Source organism: Struthio camelus, chromosome 1, assembly GCF_040807025.1.
Source record: "Struthio camelus isolate bStrCam1 chromosome 1, bStrCam1.hap1, whole genome shotgun sequence".
NCBI classification, from domain to species: Eukaryota; Metazoa; Chordata; class Aves; order Struthioniformes; family Struthionidae; genus Struthio; species Struthio camelus.
Genome location: NC_090942.1, coordinates 44,630,942 through 44,658,464, shown reverse-complemented (window position 1 = coordinate 44,658,464; position 27,523 = coordinate 44,630,942).

The following is a 27,523-nucleotide window of genomic DNA, read 5'->3' as shown; positions in this document are numbered from 1 at the left end:
GTATAATAGAAAGTTACATGGAAGTAGTACATTGATATGAAAGTGCCTGAGTGCTCAGGCAGGAATTCCCCCAAAATACACACATATTACAAGGTCACTGTACCTTATCAATAAGATATAAGATCACAATAGCAATTGCTCTTCCTTTCTTGTCTTTGAGACTGCCTATAGCGTTCAATTGTCAAGCTGGAAATGATATTTATTCCTTACACATTCCAGCAGAGTATCTATCACCGATTTCTCTGTGTGAATTCCCTTTCTTAAAGGGTTTCAAGTTGCCTCAGAACACTTAGCTTATTTATATGACGCTTAAATCTCATCCACCCACAAGTCACTCTTTTTCCCAAACCTTTAGGCAAGCATGATTCTGAAGGTTTTTTCGACTGCACTTTTTACAGAAGTGGGCAATATGCATTTAACATTATCGTCACTTAGTCTCAGGTTTGCTGAAGCACAGCCTGTGCTTACTGAAGCGTTCACAACCTTTAAAGTTCATCTACCAGCTTCTGGAGGCTGCTAAAGAGCCACTGTACTTAGAAATGACTTCGGTAAACATCTCACATTATCCTTCATTTCTCTCCCTATCACTCCTGATGCTGAATTTAATGAAAATAACTCTGCATATAAATATTTGAGACAGAATTGGAACCAGTATTATGACTCCAGATAGAAAATATATAGGTAGCAACTTACTTCCTTTCATTATAAAGCGAGGAAAGAATTGTTGGGCATGCATATTGTTCAACCAGACGCAATTATGAATAGAATATCACTTCAAAATAAAGCCAGCAGTCAGCCATTTTCCTGATATACCATTATACCAATATACCATTTCATTTCATGGCTCAGGATTAAATTTGAGTGAGTCTGTGAACCAAACAAAAAAAAGAAAAAGAAAAAAGGATTGATCAGTGTCTTGGGCTGACTGTCTTTGGTGTCTCAGAAGGTACAAGATACACTAAAGTATCTGGAGGACCTTTTTAAGACATTTCTCCAGTGTGAATTCTCTGGGGTTTAGTGAGCTAATACTAATCTGGAGCCACTGAAAAAATGCCACAGCTGTACAACACTTGACAAAGTTAATTATCTCCAAGACCTTTACTCTTCTGCCAAACATGGCTGAAATTGGCCAATAGAATGAAAGTGGCTGAGATTTCTGTTTAGTATGAGAGTAGGCATGAAAGTCAGAGCACAGGATAACATACAGAGTTTTTCATAGAAAATGTGACAGTGTCCCCCACCCGCCTCCCTCACCAATTCCTTAAACGCTGTCCTGGCCAAACACATACTACAATTAATGTCAATGATTTTAGGGCTGTTAATGTGCATGAAAATTACAGCTACTTTCTTCTCATATTATTTGATTTCCCTTAGCACACTTTATAATCAGGCTGTACCTGACAGAATGTGCTGAAATCTCTGACAGTAGCTCCTCGTAATTTTGGCTAAAATGAAAATAAGCATGCATCTCCCAGGTGAAGCAGTACACCAGATTCCCATGCATCCTGCTAAACACAGTACCGCTTTTCAGTTAGTCTAAATACTGTACTGCTTCAACTGAAATGCAACGTTCACAAGTACGCTTGGCAAGCAAGTGCAGCAGACTTTTCTATTTATTTCACTACAGAGAATGTACTTCATCCTCGCCTGCCATGTTAAAATATAATCTAACAATATGTTTCCAGCTTTCAAACTAAATTTTATTAATTTTCATAAACAGCTGAGCATATATTAGATGCTAACTTTGTGCATAGTGAACAGTATTTTCAACTTCTCGGTAATTTTTGTATTTGTATCTTTCCTCTATTACAGCATATAATGTCATGGGGAACTGCTCTGCCGAAGCATCTCTAATTGTGAAGCACTAATCCCCTATTCATCTCCTGTGATCCCTACTGGTAGTACACAACATACAAAATATGCTTCCCCTCCCCCCTGCCACTGAATTAAACTTACACGTCTGCCAACAAGTATAGACCATATTTTTAGATAAGTCAATAATGAAATGACATGGCCATGGATTAGAGTCCCAGTACTCTAAAATGGAGGCAGAAGGACTCCTAGGAAGGTCCCAGCCCAAACCTCAAGTAGAAACACACACACTTGTGCGCACACCTCCTCCTTTGGGAGCTGCAGACGGAAAAAGGATGGAGGGACAGGCAAATGAGAGCCAAAAAGCAGGACGATGCTGGAGGCCAGATGGCCCAGGGGGAACAACTGGGTTGAAATCTCTGTCCTGGAGTGACTTTTAGTTGCTTCATTGAGTGCTACTGCTAGTGCTGGCTTGAGCAGGCCTTATAAAAAATAAAAATAAAAAGTATCTGCAGAAACGCATAGTCATTAGTGTCGAGGTGGGGTCTGGTTAGGACCCCCCCCACACCACAGCTGGACTTTATCTGGCCATCAGCAAAACTCCAAAACTGTATTGTACATGGCAGCAATAGCTGATGGCAGTAGGTATAAGAAGAGATTAAGCTTCCTCTGCACCAAGTGAAGCAAATGTCTCTGTATTGTCATCCCTGTTTCAAGAGCGGAGATGAGAGATTATTCATAGATGTTTTTCTCATTTTTTGGAGGTGACAGGCACGTTCTGAGGGCCTAAAAATAGTGGACTTTGTTGCTGGCCTCCTGAGTGGCAGGTAAACCCGAGTTACCCAGTAAATATCATCTCCAGTTACTGAGGAGGGAAAGGTATGACTTGGCGGTAGGATGCTGCTGTGGAGGCAAAAAGACTGAGAAGAAAAGACCGAGCTAAAGCCTTTGGCAAAAAATGACATATTTGCGGAAAGTCTTGGAAGGAAGTATTTTGAGAGTCGGATCAGACAGGAGCAATCTTGTATGAGCTGCCAAATAAGAGGTCAGAGGAAGCAGTTAGATACAGATCAGAGCAAGGAGGTTCCCCTGCCTCCTTGTCTCCGTATCGCTCCATTAGGAGTTACAGAATCCAGCCAGCACCATGGGTTTTAGCTTATAATTTGACTCAGCAGAAAAGTGGTACTGAAGAATCTGGCAATAATCTATAATTCTCTGCTGCAAGATGTCTTCTGTAGAAACATCATCAACAAAAAAACCCCAAGCATTTCTCTGAGATATTTCTGTTATTCTCCACCTAAAACTCTAAATTAGTGTTTTTTAAAATTCAATAGCAATGTCCTTGGCAGAGATGCAGAGTGAGAATGACAGTTTTCCAAAGCTGATCTTATGCTGTATGCCTATTAAATTGAAGTGCTGTGCTCTGTGATGGATCCCCTTAGTATTATACCCTTTCAGTTAAGAAAGAAAAATTTAAGCTCATAGTTCAATCTTAATATTTCATTCAAATGTAGGCCATTTTTATGTGTTTATTAGCAGTCTTTAACTAGCTCATTCAAAGCTCATTTCTGTAACAAACGAAGAATGAAAATACTTTTAATTATATCATGCATCAGAAATTCATTGACTAAGTAATTATAAGTTTGTCATGAAACAGTCCGTGTGGGACCTTTTCAGGGATTTCCTAGGAGTAGGCAGCCTCAGAAAGTTAATGAAAAATAAAATTTGTATCCTAAGCTCCCCAAACTAAGACAAATACAAACAAAACAGTCAGAATATTCTGAAACACTCACAGAATAGTAGAGGAATCTCTACCTCATTTTAGGAAAGCAAACAAACAAGAAAGCTATAAACTGATTAAAGCAGGTCAGATTCCCACTTCACTATTTTTTCCCAGTCATCTCAAAAAAGCATTTAGGATTAGTTGTATAAACAGATCTCTTTAAGAGATCATAAGTATTGTTAAGAGCTCCAACGCCTGCCTAACTCTTTTTTTCCTGGTGCCTTTTATGAGACATTTTGCAAAGAAACTTTGAACACATATATTTTCAAGGACTGGAAAAATACACATGTGATGTAAAGATCCATAAACATACAGACAGCATTGTCTACCAAAAAACACACAGATTTCCACTTGATACAACCAAAACTTGATTCACTCAAGTTTGCAGTACATTTTTCTCTCTATTGAGATTAACCAGGGATGTGCAAACTAGCACATTAATGGCTACAAATTCTGGGTGAAATATATTGAAATAGTCATTTTTTGTCCCTTTCACGACGATTTAATTGTGGAAGTAGTAATAAACTATCTAACTTTAAACAAGTCCAGATTAAAGAATTATCACATTTTATTCTTACTTGCTCCTTTCCTAATCTGTACCTCTGGTCTAACATACAGATCTTCAGAAGTAAGTCAGTCAGCTGATCTGGACGGTTTCCTTTTCACACTGTGCATGTAACGAGTGCTGCTCACCTCATAGACCACAGGGTTTTGCAGTCACTTACAGTGGAGCAAATAATTCCCAAAAAAGAAGATGCAAGAGTGTGCTCTTACATCCTTACACAGTAGATTTCGCAGGGACAGTTTGGTTCTGGGTTCAAATATTTTTAAAACCTTCCACATGTTTCAGGAACTATGAACCCGTGCATGCATGCAATCCTGCCTCTACCACCCTTCATCAAGGCCCTGCCCATGCCTTCCTAGTCTGCTACAATAGGAAGTAAAATGGGTTAAGACAATACATGATGGGCAACAGCTATGATGAACTAGGTGTATATAGACCCAGGGGATCAACACATTCCTACTTGGAAAAGGCACAGTCCTCCAATGGAGATGGGTGCAAGTCTTTAAATCACTCCAGCAGAAACACTCCTCTGATCCTGGCCTACCTAAATATTGTGTGTATACATACATACATACATACATATGTTGGGGGGGGAGGAAGAAAAAGGAAAAGAAGAAAAAGAACAGTGGGCACATGCATGAAAGTTCCTACTCTCATTTTTGTTGATAGGAAGAGAAAGTGTTAATTAAAAATATTATTTTCTTTGCAAATCGTGAATAGAACAAGGGCTTAGAAAAGAAATGAAAACTGGTTCCCTAGGAAAGCAAAATACAGTTGCAGAACCGCTCTCCCCACCCACACAATGATAAGACCAGGACAACACTGCTAATCTATTCCCAAAGCAAAGTAGATTCTAAGTGAGAGGGGGAGGGAATAAACATACAAACAAAAATCTTAATAGGAAACTTTAAAGATATTTATGATTTAAACTATAGCTTTTGATGAAGACACAGGCAGTACACAAGATTTTAATAGCACTGCATTGTCTGAAATCCTTGCAACATTCTGTACTGAATTTAAGTCTCAGAAAATACATTAAGGATGACTGTGTACTAGCCAGAAAAAGCAAACTGTTCCTTCCCGGCTCTTGATGAATCATACGAGTGATGGAGTAGAACAGATAGTGCACTAATGGTCAATACTTTATGGAAGGCTGCCTTGAGATGACAACTGTACTCCACAATGTGTATCTTACTGTTCAGAAGATTTTGGGGAAATGTGAGGGGGCTTAAAAAACCGAACTCAAAACATTACAGCTGTTTGGCAATCGGGTTAGAAATACAGGGTTGTGCTCACGGTAATCCTCGGTCAGATTCACAAATAAACAAATCAAAACTGAGAAAATAAAAGTAAGAAATAATTACATATAGGAGAAGAAAATGCAATTTAAAATCTAGGGAGCTGAGCATCCAAATAAAATCACATAATAAAATCACATGGTGTTTTGCAAGTGGACTTCATGAACAATAATGAAGTCAGAGGAGTTATGCAAAGTATAGCTGATGTATAAAATAATATAATACAGCTGATATAATACATAACTGCTACACATCAAGGAAATATATAAAATTATTTATACTATACATCACTAATAATATTACTTTATGATAGAGTGGACACATATATAATATATAGCTGCCAATATATTGCTGAGAATTGGCTCTGTACAGTCTGGCTACTTTTATTTATCTGAGTAATTTTTTTTTTTAAACACAGTCTGAAATTTTACATTGTCACTTTCAAGACTATATTAGGGGGTTATCTGGTCAGCAGCTAGGGTTAGCTGCTGCCTAGCATGATGAAAATAATTCAAATTGCATTCATTGCTTCTGCAATTATTTTAAGTGACTTCTAATCAGGATTTAACGACCATGCCTATACTCTCATTTTTAATTACAAACTGAGCCTTGAGGGACTTTAGTTTGACTCAAGAGGCCCTGATATATGCTGCTCACACCTCATTCATGCTAGCCCACCAATTATTCCATTGCAATGTGGAAAGAGAAATCAACTGTTCTCTTTAAAGCATAAATCAATGTCTGTAATACATCCCTCAAATGTATATATAGATATTTGAAAATCTCCATTACATAACCTGATGTTTCTAGAAGAAACTTAAAAAAAAAATTTCCAACTAGATCTGGAAATCAACATCTCTGATAGAGGTAAGTTTTCTCTCATGAGAAATGTTCCACTGATGAAGAAACTTCTCTTTAAAACAATTTTCAAGAAGGGCTGGTTGGCAGAATTAGTTGCATGCTAATGCTCTCCAGGAGCTATATGTTACCAGCACTGAATTTGGAAGACATGAGACTACAGAAGTTAAATAATCAATCCAAAAAAAATCTCGGATCGTGGGTAGGTATTAACGGAAGACAACCGCTTTTCAAATAAGACACAGTTCCCTGTAATCTGGGTGAAGGCAACCTCTTGGGTGCAGGCAACCTCTTGGGTGTCTAGAGCAGGAGAGGTTTGGCATACAGAGGCACAGCCAGCAGGAAGGAGCAGCGAGGGCAGCCTTGCCCAAGGTGTCACTGCACAGCTGCCACCCCTGGTGCCTTCTCCAAGTGCCGACAGAGGTGCTCGTCTCATCCAGGCCTGGTGCCGCAGGAGGACGTTTGCCCATCCATCGGAAAGTTGGAGTACTCACAACATTCACAGCTTACCACAGCTTCTTCCTAAGTTACACTTTATATGGAAATTAGCTAATAAAATGTCAAAAGGAATCCTGTTTTTACGTTCACCATTCCACACGCGCTCCAAATATGCTTTTAAAGTTATGCCTTTTCTCAGGCAATGATTAATCCAGTAAGAAATTCCTGAGTTTGGGGAAAAATACGATAAAAAACTGTTGAGCTGACTCAAAATCATTACAAAAACCGTAACGATCTTGATTTCCCTCTCACTCCATTAGGAAAACAAACTGAATTAGAAAGTCCAGAGCTGTTTCAGGGCTTGTCTCCTGCTTGTGAGTGATTAATATGTAAAGTCAGCTGAAAAACATTTGCATTTTCTCCTGGCAGGTGAAAACAGAGATACCAGGACCGAATTCATCTCCAGCGACAATTCATTAAGCTCAATAGAATTACACTAGGACAGCTTTTAACATTGTTGCGAAAACAAAACAAAACAAAACAGAAACCTCAGTTCTTCGGTGAATAACTATTGAACAAGTATTTCTGTCTTCATTTACCCAGATTGCTTTAAAGAAAATAATTTGCAAAGCTATGAGACAACTTCTGTTTAACAATCAAGGCTTTTATCTTTACTCATCTGTGTCTTCTAACCTAAAAAATTAATCAGCTATGTCCTCATAATGCTAAAGTAGCATATTTTTAACTAACTATGCAGAATCTTCTAGCAGAGTGCTTCTGAATATGAGAGTAAAATGCTATCCAGTTTAACAGGACAACCAACAGGTGCATCACGTAATATCACATTTCCTCCTCTGCAGAACAAGGGACTGGGATTCAGGGCATGGCATTTATTTCTTTAGCACTGTGAAGACACCCCTCTCATATCCTAATCAGATAAAACTGCTCGAACTGTTATGAAGCTTAACTGGCAATAACCTTATTTTGCACTCTTTGACAGCCCAATGGCCTCTGTGAATACACACAGAATGTTAAAAGTACGACTCAGGTAGGGAATGGCATACTTACTGCCATCATAACATTAAAAATTCTTGATACATTAGCATGTATGTGTGCTCTGTAGGTTTCCCATTGGTTCAGCTTAGCACTCATTTGAGACGTAGGGAAGACAGAAGTTCTAATAATAGAGTGGGTGAAAATCCCAGGCTCATATCTCAGATGAAGGCGCGCGCCATTGTCAGCAGCCAAAATGCCATTATTCCCGACAGTCCTCAGGGCAGGAGCTCTTTTCAACTCTAACTGAAAGAAGTCCTCACTAGCTCTCCGCTCTCGGGGTGGGGATAACATGGGATTTTCTCTTCTTTCTTGAAAGCAAAGCAAAGAAAGACGTGCTCGGAATTGAGCTCTGTAGCAGAGAAACTTATAACACTTACAAGAGTCTCACTTTATATCTGCCACCCTTCCCCATTTAGACACTTTTAATGCACCAAGAATTCTGCAGTTTATATGAATCTACAGTGGGGAACTAGTAAGGAAAAACTACAGTATTTTGCAATCATACCTTCACTAATTCACCATAACTTTCTGAGGAATTTCCCACATAGGCAGACAAAGCTTTGGGGGGAAGGAATTCACAAAAGACAGTTTTGATTCTCAGCCATTCTTACCTACTATAAAGAACAAAATGTTAACTGTAAAGTCCTCCTATTCTTACAGATGGGAAAATGCTCAAGGGATTATTAGAGCCTTTATTTTAAATGTATAGGAATCTATTTAAAATACCCATTTAAAACGGCCTTGTCCATTTAAAGAATATTTTGCCTGTTTTTAATACTCTAGAGGAGATGAAAAGTCAGAATTCCCCTAAGGAAGATACAGTTATACAAATATTCATGCAAATATAATACCATGTGCGAAGCACAGCAAAGACGGTATAAAGAACTCAATACACATCACACTTTTACACAATGGCTTTGAATGACAGGATTATGTACACACACACCTTGCCAGTACAGTTGCTTGATAAAACTTTCCAAGCTTGCAATCTATACTCAATCTCAAAACCGAAGCATTACTATTTCCCATGTTTGCAGTGTTGCCACGCTGGACACGAGAAGAGTCCTAAGGACAAAATAGCGGGTGGAAATTTAACAGATGATTTGGCCTCAACTGCACAGATCTCTTTGACATACTCATTTTTATTGCCATTCCACTAGATTTAAATTTTTATTTGCTAAGTCAAGGATACTTTTTCCTCATTTTTCCTCAGCAAAATATTGCTGATCAGAACTATATTCTTAATTACATGCAGTAGCCCCATTCAGCTCCTAGGAAAGAGGAAAGGCTCTAAGCAGGCATATTTTCCTCCTTAACTTACAAAAATATTGAAAATTTTGAACATTCATGTCATTAGCAAGCACTATAAAGAGACCTCTTAAAAATAAAAAAGAGAAATAAAATCTGAACCTGCTCCCAGTCATATTGGTTGCAGAATATATGATTTTATTAGCATCTGCATCTGGCTCAGAGAGTGAATTTTGGTCCTTTCCAGTTCAGTCTCGGATCAGAAGCAGCACTTTTTTCCCTTTTTGTTTGTTTGTTTTTTTTCTGGCTGCTCTCAGTCAGATGAACAATTCCCTTCAGCAGTGTGATGAACCTCTCTGAGGTCATACCATCCACTAACTTCCTGGAGCTGAGATACAGTAAGATGAATTTAAGCTGCATGATGTTATTCTGTTCTGTTTCTTCTATCTTTCAGGGACAGACCCCAGCTCAGAAGGGCACTTTAATTCAATTTGGATTCTATACTGGGAACTTGTATATAGCCCTTCCAGCAGTGTTCCTTTATGAAGGAAGCCTGTACCTCAAAGATAACTGGTCACCATGCAGAAATAAAGTTATTAAGACCACTGCATATTTTTTTCTAATTTTGTGTGTGTCTGACCTAGGTGCCAATGTCACAATGGGGAGGAAGGAGAGAAAGAAACAAATGATTCCATTACTTTATCCAGTACACTCCCATTGTTATCACACATTTCAGTCTTTGGAAAGAGGAAAAAATACCCCAAAAGCTTTTATTATCAGTTAATTTTTACACAAGCTCTGTAAACTCGGTATTTTGAACAAAATACTTTCTTCCCCTCACAACACTAGACCACAGAGCACAATTCTGAGCGCGTCCTCCTTTGACGCACAAAATATTAAGACCCATTTATATCACTTACTAATTTTCTCTGTCACTACTTGACCACCATACTCCTTGCTGTCGCAGTCAGGACTGCTTCTAACAGTGCCAATTTCCCTCTCCCCACCCCAACATATTTGCACTATTAGTTGAACCTACACATCTCTTAAGCCATGGCTAATTGCAGTCTGAAGAATCCTGCAATCCATAAGTTCCTTTTGTTCATTTATAAATTTGCACTTCTGGAGAAGTCCAGAAGATGAGCTGCTCCAGAGGAAGTCTACCAACCATACGGGTGGTTCCATTACATGCAGTTATAAGGAACTGCAACATCTGAGTAATCCATTTAGGAAGAATGCAGTCTCAAAGTGTATTAACTGCCCCATGGTGTTTTGAAGTTGTACATTTTTAAGTACAAGCCTTAATCATGCAATTAAACATAATAAGGTCATGGGGCTGGTTTATATTTTGAATGAGTAACATAGGCAACGCAAAGGCAAAAATGGCATGAGATAACTGAAGGCTAGAGCTGAAAACTAGGTGAGAAATACAGAACAGATAAATTACAGAAAAATAATACAGCTCCAGCTTTCCTGTAAAGTCCTAGAACATGTTGTTTCCCCATAGTACAAAATCCTACTGAATGATCATCAGCTGCGACATGGTGAAACTCATCTCTAAAGGCTCTTTATTCTCTGCATTGTTTCATTTCCCTTCCTCCCTGCCCTAGGAGCGTACAGGTCCACGTCAATATTCATCTGTATTTATTGATACAAGCTCTGCTAAGTGTTTCCATTTAATTAATTGGTTCAGTTTGTTTCAACACTGATTGACTCAAGGCTTAGCTTCCATTAATCTTCCCTGCTGACCATGACAAAGCTTTTGTAATTTTGTCCCACTCACACAAGTGGCAGACCATTTTTCAACTGCATTTCATGTTACTTTTTGCGGAAGAAGCTTCTCTCTCCTATGGCCAAGGGTAGTGCATGTTAAAATGCTAAGCAGCATTTTAAGAACCAAGTGACAGCTTCTGGTTTTGTCAGCCAAGGTATCCTCCAGCATAGCTTGATATAAAGCAAAGCTTGACCTTTGCAGCAGGTTGCAAAATGGAATACAACTTTGGAACAACTGCAGAGGCATGTTTCTCCCTTGCACAAAATCCTTGATTAATGAAGAGAGGAGAGAGACCTGTTTCCTATATTTTAGCACTTTTCATTGAAGTTCTAACCAAATACATAGACTTTATAGACATTTTTAATGTAGATTAAAACCAAAAAGAAGCGAGTCGTTCAAGGTCACACCAAATTTCAAAAGGAGTTCTAAGAGAGCTGAATCTCCATGATTTTACAAAACCATTGCAAAACTCCTTTTTGAAGCCTGTAGAACTGAGTGGTATGACCCATTTCAGACATATTTTCTGCTGGTCCATTTGGGGGAACTGTTTCCTCTCTCTGCCCTTCTAGCGTCAGGAAGCCAAGGAGAAAAACCAGAGAGGATGTACGTGTTTTATGTGCCGAGGTAATGGATAGACAGCAGCGTGCCTTGGGATGAATGAACAGGGAAATCCCATAAATCAGCTTTTGGGGAAGATTCTAGAGCCGTCTAGAACAGCAAGAGATACTCTTGCACATTAGTTTTGTCTTCTTAAAACCATACTCACGAGAGAGGAGTTTTAAACTGTCGTAACTGGACAAGACACAGTAGTAGAGACATGGCTGAAAGACAATTAGAGCCCTCATCCATCACTAGCTGTAAATATCTAGTCTTAATGCATCTAGGATAGCTCTTCTCTAATAGGGAATAGAACAAGAATTATGCTATGCTAATTAAATTAAATATAAGCTATGGAATTTCACTTTCTTCTTGGAAGCCCCCACTCCCCTTACTTCTTCTACAGCTCTAAAGAAAGCCCTGGAGTAAGAGTACTTTTGGGAAACTGTCTTAGTCAGCTCATAGAGAGGCTGAAGCAATAGTCTGTTCAGGCTGATATTTAACTGCATTCCTATTTTATTATTCAAAATAAACCTTTCCCTGACATAATTTAGAAAGGAAAAATAAATCCTATTCTGTGGTACGGGAGGAGTTTATCACTTACCCAGAATGTTTAACTGAGGGGACAATGAAAGTCAATCCAGTAGGTGAAGCAGGATGCAGTTAAAATTTACATAATTTGATTTTGTTCAATTTTTACCTTTGAAAAAAGTGGTGGGTAGGGCAGCTTTCAGGCAGAGTTGAAGGATGAAATTTGAATGCTTCAATAAAGCTACAAGCACCCGAAAACAGCACTAGAATGATAAGTGTTTTGCAAACTTAATGAGTAGCCATTACACACATCGCTGCAATTTGGGAATACATTATTTCTAGAACAGGTAATCGAAGAAATCATGTCAAATTTCACAATGCTAGTAGCAATTATATTTGCCAAGGTTATTATCCCTTGGTACTTTACCCTGTTCAGACAGCAACACTTTCTTCCTTCAGGCAACTTCAGACACATCAGGAGGACTGAGACTTGCTCATATGCCAGCAGTGCTGCCAGTTGGACTGAAACCTGAATGTTTGACTGCTGCGTTTATGGAGGGAAAAAAGTCCAGACAGCTGCTAGAGGGGAACTACAACTTAAGGGCAGTGTTTTGCCTGAAGAGGGAGAGAGAGGGAGCAGGAGCAAGTTCAGAGCAAGAGGAGAGAGAAGGACAGGGAAGGGATGGGATGGGATGCAATAGGATGGGACGGGATGGAATAGGAAGGGAAGGGAGAGAAAGGAAAAAATCCAATCACACACCAGGTGCTCTCAGTTTCTTTCTTTAGCTGCAGTGAAACTGAATAGGCAGGAAAAAAATCTTTCTGGCTAAACAACTTTCAGGCAATATTTCAGGAGTAAGGCAATGTATGTAAGTTAAAAAAAGATTTTGCCGTACCATGATGTTTAGTGCTCTGGGAAGAAAATGCATTTGATTTGAGAAGATGAACATTTTCCTTTTCCCTTTCTCCACATCAGCTAGAGTTTAAAAGTTAATCCTTAAGCTTTTTACTAAGTGTTACCTTGTCTACACTGATCAAATGTTTCTCCAGCCCCCATTGATACAACCAATTTATTAAAGATTGGATGCTTTTCTTCTCTTTACCAGTCAGATAGTATCTCCATAATCCCTAGTGCCGTCTGTGTTGTGCACAGTCCTGCTGATGGTAGCAGACCCGGCTGACTCCATGCGTCACATGCCTTTGATCATACAACACAGGAACTTCGAATGTGATGCCAGGTGAAAGGGAGGGAGAAACAGCTAAAATAAATAGAAAATAATTTATCCTGCCGATATCCAGTCTTTCCCTGAGGCAGAGCAGCAGGATAATACAGAGACAAGCTAACTCCCTTTCCCAGAACCAAATAAGCACAAACAGAAAAAGCCCTATTAAGTCATGCAGTCCTCTGGTTTATCACTGTAGGGTTGTTCCCTACAGTATATTGTAGGCTATAGTTTCAAATGACATAACCACTGAAGCAACCATCATTTCCCTTAGGAGTTTATTCTACAATCTAATAGATCTCGTTCTGAGGAAATAAAAGGATAATAATTGCAAAAGCCTGACATCTGTCAAATTTTTGAAAGACACACATAAAAATTACTTACAAAACTACATTAAAAGGTTGCAAAGTCTAACACTCGAAAGTTTAGAAATGCTGAAATTAATGCAAGAGTATTCAACTTTATGTACAGCTAATTTATTACATATTTTCCACTTAAACTATTAGAGACTATTAGTTTTTCCTGCCTGACCTGGTCTCATTCAGAATGGGCAGTGCTCACTTAATGAGCTGATAGGGACAGTTTTGCCTTCTCATTTTTCAGGGTTTGGTTTCAGACACTATACACAAACTCTTCTGAAGATTCATTTCCTTAAAGGCTTTTCTGTGTTGCTCTTCACAACTCTATCTGGATGTTTCACAAACGCTATGCTCAGGGCACCCTTGGGAGCTGACAGGAGCCGATGAACAAGGTGTGGAGCCCTCACAACGTTTAGGGGCTCAGTCTGAACCCGCTGGGGCCTAAAGGTTCATAATACTGCATCCAGCCAAAGTGTGGTTGCTACTGCATCAACTACAATGAAATCCAGGTAGTACTCCTGCAGATCAGACCACGTGTCCCAGGTTGTCCAGAAACAGCCCAGGAGATGTGGTCTGATCTGCAGAATGCTGGTTTAGCACTGGATAGACTAACATCACAGACTCCGAAACTAGACCCCAGTCCATTTACAGGATTACATAGCCTCCAGTTCCCTATACAGTATCTAAGAGCAAGATTCACAGACACTCTGATTCACAAACTCTTTAGTGAAACCTATTCCGCATTACATGAAATAATACATATTCAGTGGACTACAGGAAGAGACCAAGCCTCGGAGTTGACATATAGCCATTCATGGACATGCACTTATGGATAATAGGTGCAAAGCAGAAGGATGAGGAAGCTGAGTTCTGATCTTACTTCAAGCAAGTGTTTTAACTATTTCAGTTAAATGGGAGTAACTTCAGCAGAAGCCAGTGGATGATTTCAGCCAAAGAATGCTGCTCACTGGAGTCGTCAGAGTCCTTTGGCCAGTTGAATAATTTTAAGCCAAGTATCCCACATCCTAAATGAATATTCTAGCTACTGGGACGCTGGAAAAATACTAGTGGCATTGCCTTTGGCAGTGGCACCTTGCATTGCACTAGACTTAATCTAATAGGTAGGCTCTGAAACAGATGCCTAATCAAAAAAGACAGCCAAAAGAATAGCAATTTGTGAATCTTGACAAGATTAGCTGTAAGATAGCTAGGTAGTTATTCAGCACTGCCAAGACTTATGAGAAGTAGCATAGGAAAATTACTGGCACAAATGCAGGCATCTGCGGACAGAGGGTGCCTGTGAGGGAGAGGTAAATTCTAACGTGACTCTCACTTTTGACATTAGCCTGTGCCACCACACCTAGACTTTCTGCACAGCGCTCTATTAATGGACTATTTTGAGCAGTAAGTTTTTGTATGTGCATTTATTTTATTGCTCTCTGTTTCCTTGGAATGAAATTCTCTGATAATCTCTATTATATATGTAAGAGGTCCCATTCCAGTCAGAACTGGATGAAACCAAATATCTCCCTCCTGCCAGCTTCTGGCTTCTAATGTAGATATGAATATTTTTAGCCTGAGAGCTGGGGCCATCCATCACAGATGAAAAAAAAAAAACAACAGTGTGCGTAAGTCATGTATCAGTGTGGAACACCACCATAGCATATTTTTGTACTATAGTAGGTTGTGAGATATCTGCATTTAATTTAATCCTAACGCATATCTGGTATCAGAGGTCACAGCATGAACTAGGCCCCTCCCAGGGCACTGGTTAGCTGCAGTCACCTAACAGACACCATACCACCATGTCTTTGTTGCTATCTAGTCTAAATAGAATAAAATAACCTGGGTAGCATATGCTACAAACACATGCACACTGTGCCAGAGAGTGCACTCTCTCTGGAAGTGGTAGGGCAGCAAAAGACCCTGGGATCACAGGTCCTGCTCCAGGCTCTGCAGAAGAGTGTGCTCTCGTGGAAAGAGACTTTGATGCTTTGATTACCCTGAAACTCCAAGGCTGATTAGGTCTGCTCGTCCTCCTCAGACTGCCTCCGCCCTAAGCCTTGCTGCTCCTAACAGACACATCTCCTCGCTTAGCGAGTCCCAGAATTGCTCTAATTCCTCATCCCTCTCCCAGACTTATGTCCTTCAGCTTCACTCCCTGGTCTCTCTGTCTGAGCAGTTCCTGCTCTCCTGCTGGTACTAGAGCTTCTTTTCAGATCTATTTCTCCTTTTGCCCACTTCACCAGTTCATAGACCTCTCTCCAAGCCACTTGGCAGATTGTGAGCATTAACAACAGTTAATTTGCCAGCCTTGCCCCGAGACATTTCAGTCTCTCCAACAAGGGCTTGTTGCAAAACTCTCCCGATCTTGCTCCCCACTTCGACTCACAGTCCTAGTTTCTCACTCCATTGCTAGCCACCTTTCCAGGCTCTCTATCCAAGCACTGCCTTGTCCCCTGTGCCTTCGAACTAGGTAACTTAGTCCTGCAAATTGCCAAATCGAGGGGCAGGCAAGAACTATAGAAACACAAACCGGCGTCTAGTCCGGATGACTAGATCGTGCATAATTGCAGCAGACCAGAGCTGCAACGGTCGGAAGAAATTCTGCTCAGCTCCACATTCAGGGAAAATGACATTTTCAGGGCATTTATATGCTGGAATTTCAAAGCATGTGTGAACTGTCTACATTCACTTATCCAGCTTGTGCAGATTTTCCGGTATACAAAAGTTACTCCCACTAAATGCCAAATCAGCCTCTAAGCAAGGAGTTTGCAAGGAAAAAGACAGTTCTGATAATTTATACTCTTTCCCATGAACTTCCTCTACATCAATCTGTCCCTTGAAAGAAAGCAAGGTTATTGGTTTATAAAATAACTCCACAGAGCCTTAAACATTCTTCTCAGCATTCTGCCAAACTCATCTGCAACAGAATAAATGAATTAAAAAAGAAAAACAAGAACGTGTAATGTCTTCCACAGAGATCCAATAGCTGAAGACTGACACTTTAAGATCAAATCACAGAACTGGATACAAGTATAAGCCTCCCCTAACTTCCTGCAAGAACTTCCTGCATTAACCGGTAGCACAGAGGTATGATGAACTCAATCTATATTACATATGCACAACAAGAAACCAATCCAAAGCTTAAACATTGGAAAAGTAAAAGTCAAGTCATTATTTTCTTTGACTTGCATTGTCCCATTTAGGTAAATTTAACACACAAATGACTGCAGATCAGAATGTTCTACTTGAATAGAATGAAATACATGCTGAAGTTAGTGTATATAATATCTTACATCCACATACATGTTTATCTAATATTTTATACCTTTTTAGGGGTAAAAATTACTATTTAAAAATAGTAATTTATGTTCTTTCCCTTGTAAATGTTTTTTTCACAAGTTTTAATTAAATATAGCAAGAAAAATAGCAATTGCATTAAATAACATGCTGTGAAGTAAAACCGCCCAGTAGTCAAAGAGAAATAATAATGTGAGACCTAAAATGCTAATGACATACTATGAATGTAATGATCAGCTGATTAGCCTTTTAATTTCTCATTTGAAATCAAATTTACATACCTAACTTATCAATTCAAATGTGACAGTAACATTAAAATTAAATATATGGTTTGGTATTTCAGTAAATGACAGACATTGGTTAAATAGAAATAATACTAGCCTTTGGGACAAACATCTAGAGCATATTGCCTAATTCATTTCATTTTCAAATGAACAACGCCTGGCTCTGAATGCCCTGCTTTTTACAAATATGCCTGGAAGGACTTGTTGTTAACTCTGGAGACCGAAAGATGGTGGCTATAAAAATGAGCCCCATTTATTATGTCAAAAAAGCAAGCTGTCAAGCAGAAGAGTACAGTTGAAACAGCACAGCAGCTCACCAGAGAGGATGGATGCCCAGCATACAACCTAAACAGAAGAGTTGCTCACCAGGAAGGTTACATCACTAGTCCCCAGTCTTTCTAGCAACTAATAACTTGTAGGATTACACTCTCAAGAAAAAAAATCAAAATTTTAAAGCCATTTTTTAAATGAGAAATAAACCCTCTCCCCTGAAAATTAATGACTTATGTAATATTTAGCTCATTTTTTTCAGAAAAAAAAACCATCCGCTTTGGCTCACATATCCACAAAACTTGAGTTAATGTCTGCTTTGCTGCTGATCCTGTGGAGTGACTTCAGGGACATCAAGAGTAAAACGTTGATAGAAGATATATCTCCTGATGCAATTTTCCTCTGTGCTGCTAATTAATGCGTTGTTGATTAGGACCATGTGTCTGAGATAACTATACATTATAACAACTTTTGCATTCTAAATTCCTATTTATAAATCTAGGAACATAGACACACAGACACATTGCAATCCATTGTGGAAGGATTATCACTCTGCTTTTTAAATTGGGTTGAGAAATGGTAAGGAAAAGTAAAAATATATTTTTTATCCAGAGGAAAAGAACTGAATCTCCCTACAGCAGGTTACCTTCTCCTTTTTTCTCTTTGACAAAGACACCGGCCCTGAACGTAAATTCGCACAGGAGAGAGAAAAGGAAAAAGAAAAAAAAACTGGCAGATCAGGACTATTTCTGCTATTACACATTTGAAAAGATGGCAACACAGCCTAAGGAGATGTAGAAACAGTCAAAGTGCAACTGTGTGCTGAAACTTGTATGTAGCAATTATGCAGCTGTACAGATTGTCATGTAGGGCTGTAGTTTATCACATGATAATCATTGCTAACAGCATGTGTATATACGCATTGTGTCCAGGTACATGCAAGGGTGGGGAAAACATTATTTGCCCTGTGACATTTAAGACTTTTAATCACTTCTGTTGCTGCTAACCGTGGTTATTTGTCCCATCTGCACAGCAATATGCTGTGCATCAACTTGTGAAGGATATAGGAGATCAACCACCTACCTAAATGAGAACATAAATGGACTGGAAGTTAGGTGTCAATGTAGCCTAAAATACTGCACTACTTTTACCTTTACTCCTTATTGAATTTCTGCAGCTCATACCTGGTTTCCCAGAATTTACAGTTGTTCGTTATAGCACCATTTCTGTGTTGTCAGTCTACCAAGCAGCGCGCAGTTCCAGAGGCAAGCGTTGTTGTAAGCTTATATCCTCTCACTTCTCAGTTCTTAACTAAAACCCAGCTTTTCTCACTATGAAGCACTTCTATCTGTCAAGCATTGCCATGCCATAGGAATTAATCTGGTAGATGTGGGCGTTAGAGTGCTTCGATTTTTCTAGCACATATTTATCTCAAAATAATGCATATATGTCCCCTTTGCAGTAGAAGAGCAAACCATGCTTTGCACAGGCATGGAGGATTTATAAGAAGCCATTGAAAAATAGAAAGTGTGGCTGCCCAAGGTGCACAGAGTATCCCTCATTCTGGGATCTGCACAACTCTTCTGTGAACAGCACCCCCCCCGCCCCAACTCTTTCGGCTGCACTTAGGAGAGCTTCGTTAAGAAAAGTGCTACTGGAAAACAGTAAGATCAGTATATTTCAAACTACACATTCTTCCTGAAAAACATTACACAGGACACAGGTTCATCTCCTTGACTCTTCCTCCGAGCTCGGTAGTGCGGAAACAATTCAGGTGCTGATTATAAGCTGCAACCCAATCTACCTGAGAGGCATGTCATTAGCAGATCTGAAGACTATGGTGGCAGAGTGAATGCTGGTGACATATTTCTTCACAAAACAGAGCTGAAATTTGCAGCTATGCTATCATTTCATTGAATGCTAAGGAAAAAGCATCCATTTTGTTCTTTGGGAATACCCTTCTTATGAGAGTTACAGGATGCTAACCCCTTTACTAAATTAAAACCCGGCAAGTGCATTAGAAGCTTGACAGCCAGATAACGAGCCTCTATTTCCAGTTTTTGCTATTTTGGCTTAATAGGCAAGTAAGATGTCATCACAGCATAAAAGAGCCATGGTAATTCCTTGCCGTGCCTCCATTCCAATGCCAGGTCACCCGAAACGGCTGAAGAGTCGCCCCATTCATCTTCTCCCCAGCAGCCCTAATGGTACTTCTGGAGCAGACAACCGGCATGAGCGACAGCAGCCCTGAAGCTGCTTTAATGCGTTTCACAGACACAAGCTGGTGTTTGTTACCTGAGGTTCAGGGAGATGCACCAGTGTCTTAATGCCTCCTTCCTTCTACTTCAAATGTGCTTTAAGCACTGTTCCACTATTGCAGAAACTCAAGGCTAAACTGCAAGCTATTAGTTACTGCCGAGAGAAGAAGCTGGCTGCAAGCAGAGCAGAGGAAGAGCTTAGCCTTGTGATTTTTTGTTACAGCTCTGTATTCAAATGATTTTTGCACCATCAGGCTTTTTTTCTCAATCTGTTAACTGAACAGTCACTGCATCCATCTGCAAATACAGCTTTTGTAATAAATAGAAAGCTCACAGTGAGTTAAAAGAAAAAAACTGATATAATTCTATTCAAGGGAACTTGCATTTCTTGCAATGAAAAAAAGACACTTTTATAATTATTAATAATAACAGGTAGCATAGCCATTCTCACTTAATGCTATCAGATGATTTGCAGAGAGAAAAACACAACTGTTACTGAATCCTCATAACAAACAGAGATAGAAACCAGAACCCAGAACGTGACTGATTTCTTTAAGGCACTGTAATGAATCACTGTCATTGCTTCTGTTAGTTTTCTAGATCCATAGCACTCAGACGTGGAACTAAACACCCGGCCACACTGTAATAATTACCTTTTACTCTACGGCAAGCTCAGAAATATTGCAGCAAAGTCAGGTCCAAGGCCAGAACAGTTCTTTAGCGTATTAACTGGGAAACAGAGCACCGACACAGCTGCATCCCTTTATAATGCCTAGGATCTTCAGATTTCCTAGAATATCTATATTTGTATCAGCTAAATTCCTCATCAAAGCTGTAGAATTATCCAACCTCTTATCTTTTTATTCATTCTACATATTCACTCGATAGCAAGGCCAGTAATAATTACTTGCTTGGCCATTGATTTTTCCCCACACATCCCTATGACTGAAAGATTCATGTCTTCCTATTTCCCATATTAACCCTATTGCCTTTTACTTTGATGAGATTCAGGCTGCTGCTCATTTTTTAATTTGTCCTGAGCTTTTGGCAGCTTTTGTCTATCTTTTGTTGACACCTGCCACTGCCGATACCTCACTGACCATGAGTTTAGGACAGAGGGGGAAGCTGGCTCAGACTTAGTGAAAGTGGTCAGGGCTGCATTTCTTAAGTGAGCTGATGTTGCTGATAGAAATGACTTGCAAAGTGAGTTCTGTGCTTTTTTGCAACGTAACTACATATGCTGCAGGCTCACAGGAGGAAGAAGCAGCTCAGGAGATAACGCTGATGGATTACTGGAATGAGAAACTTGTTCCAAAGACAGCTTTGCTGCTGATCCTGTTTGTCACACTTGAATAAAAAGGGAGTGAGAAAACATTATCCTTCATCACAGCTGCTACTAGCGGACAAACCAGAGAATAGGTTTGGGGGTTATTATAACCTGGTCCCTAATAAAATATAACTGTATTTCTCTTATCACTATCAGCATGCTCCTCAGTTTCTGTTTCTTCATTTTATCTAACAGCATCCTATTTCTGTACTTTCTTGTCATTCAGTTCCAATCGTTCTTTCTAATTTACAGCCATTTTGTTCACCCTTTACACTACGCGTCAAAAGAAAGACTGCAGGAAGAGCGAGGAGCCAAAATGTCAGAGAACCACCTCTCTCCCCCACACCTCCAGCCTGCTGGCTCTACCCAGTTTTGTGACAGTGCCTGCAATAACTGCCTTCTTATGCTTTCACATGACTCGTGATCGCTTTTGCATAACCACAATAAGGAACACCCACACAGAGACACCAGTGAGTTCAAGAATGGCAGCAGCCTGCAATTTCTTTATTTCTTATGAAATGCCACATTTTTGGAAAAAAGCATTACCTGACACAGGCATAATTGTTCAGTTTTTATGTTTTCAAGGACTATTTAAATTCATTTTGGAGAGAAATTCTCTTGCATAGCTTCTTGAGCAGATAGGAGACGTTCTGAGAATCTGCAAAATAATTTGATTTTAAGGAATTACTGAGTCGTAACAGATTTTAGGGCACCAAATTCATTATAACCTGCTGATGGCAGAGTTATATAAAGTAAAGAAGACTGTTACAACAGCAGCTAGACAACCAGGAGCTCCCCTATGCCAAACATTTTACCGCCTTCCCTAGCACACATCACCCTACCTACCTCAGATGAAGTCCAAATAAATTCATAAAAATATCATTACTGCAGAACTCCGAGTAGCATAGATATAAATTACCCAGACAACAGCCTGACTCCCAGCCAGGCTGCAAAAAAAGGAGCTGCTGGTTTGAAATCTTTTGTCTTTTTTGGTTTTCTAACTGTAGGACATGTATGAAACTCCATTGCATAGAGGCCATGAACTCTTAACGACCAAACTATCTTCTTTTAGAATTGGAGGCACTTTTTTTTAAGCTTTACTAAGTCTGACATGCCAAAGCTAAAGGTTTAAGATCAGTTTTGTAAACTATATAGCATATTGTTATGCTCCTTGGAAATGAGCTTAGAAGTAAAACAGAACTTGGTTTTCAGACAGTAACTCAGGGACAAAAGGGAAAAGTTAATGTTAATTCCTCCTGCATCCACTGCTTCACTTTTTTTAAAGAGCTAGTTGATGTACAATGAACCTGACAAGCTTTTAAGAAAATGGAATTTTTTATTATCTTTTTTGCTAATTTGCTTTAACTTTCAAGTAACCTCATGTAGAGATGTGAAACTGCACGACAGAGCACCTAAAATACAACACAGACAGCATGCATCACTCCACCTGACTATTAATTTTAAAATGAAGTCAAGGTTTTTTCTGTTTTCAAAAAAATTATAATGAAACACATTTGTTCCCTGAACTGGCTGATATACCAAATGCTGCAAGTTCCAGTTTAATTTACTTGATAATAAACTTCAGCAAGGACACGATATGTAATACTCAACAAAGAGGAAATTAGCATGTCACTTACTGAAGAAGATAGTGTTCACTAGATGTGTGGGTATCTTCTGTATTCTTCTCATTCCTTGGCTTTTTCACCTCTATTCTCAGCCCTTTATACTGAGAGAGAAACACGAATGCTTATCCGCAAACACACCTTCGTAGTTCTCATTTCCCATACAAATCAGCAACTTGTTACAAGTGACAGAGCTGGCAATATTTTTTCACTATCCATGCCCTCAATTAACACCATTCCAGTGGCACCCCTACTAGCATAGGATTTTTCCAGTATTTCTCTTAACAGGATCCAGAGTCACAAACCTAGTAAGTATAAATCCACACAGTACTTTTTCACTAATTTCATTTGGCCTTTCAGTGACATTCTCCAAAAATCTCTATTAGCATTTTGCATTTTGTATCCCTTGTGGTGAGATGGTCGAGGTGGAAGAAGGAAGCTCTTAAGGTTGCTGTTTAGAAACAATTAATTCTGCAGAGGATTTCAGAGGTTGTTCTCTGAATATTAGCAGGCTTGAAACATAGCCCTTTTACAACCTAGCTACCTATTGATTGTTTTGTGCCCTTTGTGGATATTCCCTGCACTATTACGGAAGTCAAAGGATCAACGCTGCGAAGCAGTTCAGTGGCTGCATTACGTCAAGCCTCTGGTGGGCCCCAAAATTTTCACAGTGTACCAGCTGCAAAGCTACTGATCACACTGCTCAGATGCTTCCAAATACAACTACTACTAAATAAAATTAGCTTTAAATATTTTCCTAAAAAAAATCTTCTAAAATGCTTTTAGTTTCAGAATTTTATGACTGTATGACTTTTCAAGTAGAGAGTTGATTACTGTGGCTGAAATTTGAATTATCTTCATTGAACCAATGCGTTGAGCAATAGTGACCAAAAACATCTTTGGCATGTGATTTCATATATGAAACGGTTTTCCTGACTTGATGATGACCATTCTAACTAGACATAGCTTTTTTTTGTGAATACATGTTTTACAGTAGAGGTCATGTGCTGCTTTACACAAGTGAGAAAATTGTATTCTTTCTTATTTCCAAGTAGCTCTGAAACCTTTTCATACTAAACTGCAATTAATTTGTTGAACTGAACTTCATTAAGAGCTCAAATTGCAAACGTTCAGCTGACTACTAAGAGTATATGAATCATATTTTGCTGCTCTATGCAATAAAATAAATTTCCAGTTAAACTCAATATGACTAGTCACACCGCCTAAGGGAGTGATTCCTTAACTGAGGGGACTGAATTAGATTCCTTTACCTTTATAATCTGTGTTCTCCCAAGAAGGTAAAACACTGAGAATGAAGTTGAGCTAAAATACTGCGTACATTGCATGTTCTAGATTACCTACTGGAGAAATTATTATCTATGTGGTGACCTGTCCTGTTAATTTAGGTATGTAAATCTGAGGCCTAAAGCTAACACAACTGCACACAAAGGACACAATCAGCTGGGATAAATAGCTGATGCAGATATGGGTATGGCCTGGCATGAGATTTACACTATCATCTCCTCCGAATTTTCAAGGGTCAGCAAGAGCTCACTGGATGCTGCCAGGACCGTGATTCTTTCCAAGGCTCAGACCCTTCTGTTAGGACTAACCAGCTCCAGTATACCTTACCCTTCACAGTAAAAACAGCAATTTCCCTGGGGCTCCCGCCTGCTTCCCCAAAGTGTTTGCAGAACTGCACTAGGTGCCATCTCTAAGAAAGGCAAGAAGGAGGAACCAGGGAGTAACAAGGTAGCCAGGCTCACCCCAGTCCCTAGAAAGATCACGTGTCTTTTTGGGATGCATTTCCAAACACAGGAAGGACAAAAAGTTAAAAGTAGTAGTCAATATGGATTTACCAGGGGCAAGTGATGTTTAAGCTCGTTGATTGTCTCCTACAACAAAATGTCTGGCTCTGTGAACAGGGAGAGGCCTGCAGATGTGCTCTACCTTGACTTTAGGAAAACTTTTGAAGTCATCTCCCACAACATTCCCATTTAGCAGCTGACGAAGCATGGCCTGGAAGAATGGACAGTTAGGTGGACTGAAAATTGCCTGGACCTCTGGGCTCAAGAGGTGGTGATGGATAACTCAATATCTGGCTGATGACTGGTTACAAGCAGAATAACCGGGACAGCTGAACTGCTGCTCGTATTTTTCAAAGTCTTCATCAATGACCTGAGTGATGACACAGAAAGTACCACCTGCAAATTTATCAAGGATACTAAATCAAGGGGAGTGGCTTACATGATGAACAGCAGACCTTGAATCCAGAGGGACCATAATAAACTTGAGAATGGGGCCAACAGAAATCTCACAAAGTTCAACATGGAGAAATGCAAAGTTCTGCTCCCAGAGAGTGTAAGTTCACATAAAAGTAAAGGCTGAAAATCAACTGTTTGAGTAGCAGCTCTGCTGAAAAGAAGGGCAATGATGGACTCCAGGGTGAATATGCTCTCTATAAATAAAGCCTGCATATCAGGCTGTGTTAACAGAAGCTGGCCAACAGATCAGGGGAAGCTGTTATTCCCCTGCGCTTGGAGCTGGTGAGGCTGCATGTGGAAGAGTGAGTCTAGTTTCGGACCACCTACTGCAAAGGGTCATGTGAGGTCTATTAGGATGTAGGCCTGGAGCCACATGGAAAGGTTGAGAGAGCTGGTATCCCTTATCTGCTGAAGAGGAGGCTAAAGTTTGGTTTAAGCGCAGCCAGCAACTACTTGAAGGCTAGTTAAAAAATAGAAGATAATGGAATCAAACTCTTTGCGGTAGAGGTAGATAAAAACCTATGGCAACAGCTGTAAATTGTGCTTAGGGAGGTTAAGGCTGGTCATTAGGAAAAACTTTTCACTAAGAGGGAAAGTTTTGCAGTGCAGTCTGGGAGGAGTTGCTCAGGGAAGCTGTTGAATCACTATTCTTGGAGGTTTTCAGGATTCAGTTATACAAAGCCATAGCTGATCTGATCTGTTGCTGGCAACAGTCCTGCTTTTTAGGAGACACATTGGACTAAATGAGCTCCAGAGGTTTATTCAAAAACCTTCTGTGACAAACACTCTTATGTTTGTAATCCATCACTTTTTACACCAAATAGCAATTTCTGAATCTATACCATGAACTCTGACTGCTCCAAAGGGTTTTAAGATCCACAGTTTGGAAAATACTTTCTTCATGGTTGTCTGGGAATCCTCAGTTTTGTCCCCTTTGTATGCAAAGTACATATACTACTAAGACCTGGCCCCGGGGGTGAAAACAGTATGAACTGTAGTTGTCCATGCCACCGTGTATGCAAATTAAGATAAAACAGCTTCATTACTGGAACATCCTAGCTTTCAACATCTTGGCCTTTCAACTTTAGTAATTATAGTTTAAAATTCTACTTTCCTATAACAAACCCGGAATACATCATCAGGAGTGTTTGAACTACCTACCTCCAGAATAGACACCTCTCAGAAAATTTCTCATAAAGAACTAATAAAGGAGAACATTATTACTTCAGGAGATGGTGTTGAAGAATGAAGTCCAACAAATAGTCATTCTGGGCTTCTCCCATCACCTCCTCCCTTGATACTCACACGTGGAGAGGAAGTGAGGGATGTGAAAACCTCCCCAGGATGACTTTCACCTTCCTCTGCCCATAGGACTAAGGCTATTCCCAATTGCAGTTCCACAGCGCTCAGTTCAGTTCAGCATCTTTAGAGTATTTGTACACACTCATTAATTTTAACATACTCCTGACTCTTCCCAACCCACACACATTACTGGAGGCAATTAGTTATTTCAAATAATTCTCATCTCAGCCAAACCTGAATGCAATTTTGTGAGACAAGAATAAAATGTATCCCTACCTAAGGATTTCCTGTTTCCAAGTTTCAGATACTACAGGGAGAAAACAAAATAAAACAAAAAAGGGAAAAAGGAAGAAAATATCTGAAAGCTAAACATGGAATTTACAATCCTTTCCTAATTCAGGTTGTAAACTGGTAAAGGGAACCAACAGATTTGAGAGCACAGTGTCTTATACTCAGAATGTTTTATTTTTAAGATAGGAATTTACATTTTTTTTGAATTAGAAGCAGATGCTCCCCTTTTGTCCTAATGCCAGCAAAATTGCAGGATTTGGCACAAAAATAACTGAAATATAGTTGAAGAGAAAATATACTTCAATTGTTGTACCACCTTAAAAGCTGTATTTTGGGGCCACCAGCAAGCTCTACTTATGGATTTATTTCATTCTCTTTGCTTGGTAAGACCTCACTCACCCATCTTGCTTTATCATTCTCACTCTTTAAACTTACATCTAAGAAAACTAGGAAATTAACTGCCTGCATTCCTGTGGGTGCTCACCTAGGGCCTCCACAACTTGTCTCATACCATTTCTGTTTGTATTGCAGAGGCTATTGTAAAAGAACATATTAAAGTTTCAAAGTAAAGCATGGAAAAGTAAGAGGAAAATAGCGCCGATCATTTAACTAAAGATTTGGTCACGCTGTGGGTGCACAGTAAAGGTCAGAGGGAGGGGTGTTGGGCTCGAATGGCCACAGACATTAACCCGTTCTGCCTCTCTCTTTCCCTCCCTCATCTCCCCTGCCGTGTCCTGACTCCCTATCCCTGTATCCCCCTCTCCATCTTTCGACTTAGTCTTTCTGTCTCCATTTCTCCCCCCAAAACCACCTTTGTTAGCTTATTTGCCTGTGCATGTAGCAGAGAAAATTTGTCTGAACTGTTGACATTTCTTGAAGCTATAAGTAACTGGCTGTTACCAAGGGGGAGTTTCAGATTATTGCTCAAACAAAGCTGCTTTCCAAGTGTAACTGATTTGGGCTTTGGGTGAGCTATGGATGTACAGCTGTGGATGAAGGTAGTCACACTCCTCATCACTGCAGGCTCTGGGTCAGCCAAGATACAAGCACAGGAGCAGGC